At 39.6% G+C, this 4,415-nt stretch overlaps 1 non-coding gene across 1 annotated transcript; it reads left to right on the top strand.

The window, feature by feature from the left end:
- The first annotated feature begins 544 nt into the window (after positions 1-544).
- Positions 545-652, top strand: LOC130972630 (small nucleolar RNA R71). Its single transcript, XR_009083791.1, has one exon. It is a non-coding gene; the product is annotated as a small nucleolar RNA R71 (small nucleolar RNA).
- Positions 653-4,415: the final 3,763 nt, after the last annotated feature.

Raw genomic sequence — 4,415 nt, 5'->3', positions numbered from 1 at the left:
GTTGCTGAGAAGATGATGGAAAAGGCTTGCCATTGCTAAACCTGTTTCTTCCACCATTATTGTTGTTGAAACCTTATTGAGGTCTCTGTTGATCCTTCCATGAGAAATTTGGATGATTTCTCCATGAAGAATTATAGGTGTTTCCATAGGGTTCTCCTAGGTAATTCACCTCTTCCATTGAAGGGTTCTCAGGATCATAAGCTTCTTCTTCAGATGAAGCATCCTTAGTACTGCTTGGTGCAATTTGCATTCCAGACAGACTTTGAGAAATCAAATTGACTTGTTGAGTCAATATTTTATTCTGAGCCAAAATGGCATTCAGAGTATCAATCTCAAGAACTCCTTTCTTCTGATTTGTCCCATTGTTCACAGGATTCCTTTCAGAAGTGTACATGAATTGGTTATTTGCAACCATTTCAATTAGTTCTTGAGCTTCTGTAGGCGCCTTCTTCAGATAATGAGATCCTCCAGCAGAGCTATCCAAAGACATCTTGGATAGTTCAGAGAGACCATCATAGAAAATACCTATGATGCTCCATTCAGAAAGCATGTCAGAAGGACATTTTCTGATCAATTGTTTGTATCTTTCCCAAGCTTCATAGAGGGATTCTCCATCCTTCTGTCTGAAGGTTTGGACTTCCACTCTAAGCTTACTCAATTTTTGAGGTGGAAAGAACTTTGCCAAGAAGGCATTGACTAGCTTTTCCCATGAGTCCAGGCTTTCTTTAGGTTGTGAGTCCAACCATGTTCTAGCTCTGTCTCTTACAGCAAAAGGGAATAGCATAAGTCTGTAGACCTCAGGGTCAACCCCATTAGTCTTGACAGTGTCACAGATTTGCAAGAATTCAGCTAAGAACTGATGAGGATCTTCCAATGGAAGTCCATGGAACTTGCAATTCTGTTGCATTAGAGAAACTAATTGAGGCTTAAGCTCAAAGTTGTTTGTTCCAATGGCAGGGATAGAGATGCTTCTCCCATAGAAGTCGGGAGTAGGTGCAGTAAAGTCACCCAGCACCTTCCTTGCATTGTTGGTATTGTTGTTGTTTTCGGCTGCCATGGGTTCTTCTTCTTTGAAGATTTCTGTCAGGTCCTCTATAGAGAATTGTGCTTTAGCTTCTCTTAGCTTTCGCTTCAAGGTCCTTTCAGGTTCAGGGTCAGCTTCAACAAGAATGCCTTTTTCTTTGTTCCTGCTCATATGAAAGAGAAGAGAACAAGAAAATATGGAATCCTCTATGTCACAGTATAGAGATTCCTTGAGGTGTCAGAGGAACAGAAAATTAGAAGGAAGAAGTAGAGAATTCGAACTTAGTGGGATATAGTTCGAATTGTGCATTGAGGAGGAGTGGTACTCCATAAATAGAAGGATGAGAAGAGAGGAAGAAATTTTCGAAAATTAAGTAAAAGATTTTGAAAATATTTTGAAAAACACTAATTGATTTTCGAAAATAGAAGTGGGAAAGAAATCAAGTGATTTTGGAAAAAGAATTTGAAATTAGAAATTAAAAAGATATGATTGAAAACTATTTTGAAAAAGATGTGATTAAAAAGATATGATTGAAAAGTTATGCTTTTAAAAAGATGTGATTGAGAAGATATGATTTGAAAAACATTTTAAAAAGATTTGATTTTAAAAATTAATGACTTGCCTAACAAAAAAGATATGATTCAAACATTAAACCTTTCTCAACAGAAAAGGCAACATACTTGAATTGTTCAATCAAATCATTAATTGTTAGCAAGTATCTTTGAAAAGGGAAAGAAATTGATTTTGAAAAAGATTTGATTGAAAAAATATGATTTGAAAAAGATTTGATTTTGAAAAACTTTGAAAACTTGAAAAAAAAAATTGATTTGAAAACAAAATCCTCCCCCTTGTGCCATCCTGGCGTTAAACGCCCAGAATGGTGCACATTCTGGCGTTTAACGCCCAGTGCACTACCTTTTTGGGCGTTAAACGCCCAACCAGGCACCCTGGCTGGCGTTTAAACGCCAGTCTGTCCTTCTTCACTAGGCGTTTTGAACGCCCAGCTTTTTCTGTGTAATTCCTCTGCTGCATGTTCTGAATCTTCAGTTCCCTGTACTATTGACTTGAAAATAGAACCAAGATCAAATAAACAAGGCATGCAAGACACCAAACTTAAAATTAGACACTAGACTCAAACAAGAAACATAAAATCTTTTTTGGTTTTTTATGGTTTTGTAAATTTTTTTGTGCTTTTTCGAAAATTATATGAAAATAGAAAATAAAGGTTTCAGAATTCTTAATTTGGATTCCAGGAATCATTGCAATGCTAGTCTAAGACTCCGGTCCAGGAATTAGACATGGCTTCACAGCCAGCCAAGCTTTCAAAGAAAGCTTCGGTCCAAAACACTAGACATGGCCAATGGCCAGCCAAGCCTTAGCAGATCATTGCTCCAATAGCAAGATTGATAGAAATCATCAAGCTCTTGTGATGATCAGTTGAAACCTCGGTCCAATAAGATTAGACATGGCTTCACAGCCAGCCAGACTTCAACAGATCATCATGAAACTCTAGAATTCATTCTTAAGAACTCTGAAAAAAAATACCTAATCTAAGCAACAAGATGAACCGTCAGTTGTCCAAACTCAAACAATCCCCGGCAACGGCGCCAAAAACTTGGTGCACGAAATTGTGATCACTACAACTTCGCACAACTAACCAGCAAGTGCACTGGGTCGTCCAAGTAATAAACCTTACGCGAGTAAGGGTCGATCCCACGGAGATTGTTGGTATGAAGCAAGCTATGGTCACCTTGTAAATCTTAGTCAGGCAGACTCAAATGGGTATGGGTGATATGTGAATAAAACATAAAGATAAAGATAGAGATACTTATGTAATTCATTGGTAGGAATTTCAAATAAGCGTATGAAGATGCTTGGTCCCTTCCGTCTCTCTGCTTTCCTACTGTCTTCATCCAATCCTTCTTACTCCTTTCCATGGCAAGCTTATGCAAGGGTTTCACCGTTGTCAGTGGCTACCTCCCATCCTCTCAGTGGAAATGTTCAACGCACCCTGTCACGGCACGGCTATCCATCTGTCGATTCTCGATCAGGCCGGAATAGAATCCAGTGATTCTTTTGCGTCTGTCACTAACGCCCCGCCTTCAGGAGTTTGAAGCACGTCACAGTCATTCAATCATTGAATCCTACTCAGAATACCACAGACAAGGTTAGACCTTCAGGACTCTCTTGAATGCCGCCATCAGTTCTTGCCTATACCACGAAGACTCTGATCTCACGGAATGGCTGGCTCGTTTGTCAGGCGAGCACTCGGTTGTCAGGCGATCAACCATGCATCGTGTATCAGGAATCCAAGAGATATTCACCCAATCTAAGGTAGAACGGAGGTGGTTGTCAGTCACACGTCCATAGGTGAGAATGATGATGAGTGTCACGGATCATCACATTCATCAAGTTGAAGAACAAGTGATATCTTGGACAAAGAACAAGCGGAATTGAATAGAAGAACAATAGTAATTGCATTAATACTCGAGGTACAGCAGAGCTCCTCACCTTAATCTATGGTGTGTAGAAACTCCACCGTTGAAAATACATAAGAACAAGGTCTAGGCATGGCCGAATGGCCAGCCTCCCAAAGAGGGTTCAATCATCAAAACATGATCAAAAGATCCTAAGATTGAAAGATAGATGAAAATACAATAGTAAAAGGTCCTACTTATAGAAAACTAGTAGTCTAAGGATGAGTAAATGACATAAAAATCCACTTCCGGGCCCACTTGGTGTGTGCTTGAGCTGAGCAATGAAGCATTTTCGTGTAGAGACTCTTCTTGGAGTTAAACGCCAGCTTTTATGCCAGTTTGGGCGTTTAACTCCCATTTTGGTGCCAGTTCCGGCGTTTAACGCTGGGAAATCTGAAGGTGACTTTGAACGCCGGTTTGGGCCATCAAATCTTGGGCAAAGTATGGACTATCATATATTGCTGGAAAGCCCAGGATGTCTACTTTCGAACGCCGTTGAAAGCGCACCAATTGGGCTTCTGTAGCTCCAGAAAATCCACTTCGAGTGCAGGGAGGTCAGAATCCAACAGCATCTGTAGTCCTTTTCAGTCTCTGAATCAGATTTTTGCTCAGGTCCCTCAATTTCAGCCAGAAAATACCTGAAATCATAGAAAAACACACAAACTCATAGTAAAGTCCAGAAAAGTGAATTTTAACTAAAAACTAATAAAAATATACTAAAAACTAAACCAAATATACTAAAAACATACTAAAAACAATGCCAAAAAGCATACAAATTATCCGCTCATCATTATCCAAACTGAAAAGAGTTAGGTCGAGCTTAGGAGCAAGAACTCGGACCTGGGCTTTCAAGTTCTCATAGGCATCGGTCACACTAACCACAAGATGGCCCTGGAGCTCAGCATAATCAGAAT

Source organism: Arachis stenosperma, chromosome 3 (assembly GCF_014773155.1).
Source record: "Arachis stenosperma cultivar V10309 chromosome 3, arast.V10309.gnm1.PFL2, whole genome shotgun sequence".
Classification (NCBI taxonomy): Eukaryota; Viridiplantae; Streptophyta; class Magnoliopsida; order Fabales; family Fabaceae; genus Arachis; species Arachis stenosperma.
This window is presented reverse-complemented; position numbering and strand designations above follow the sequence as displayed.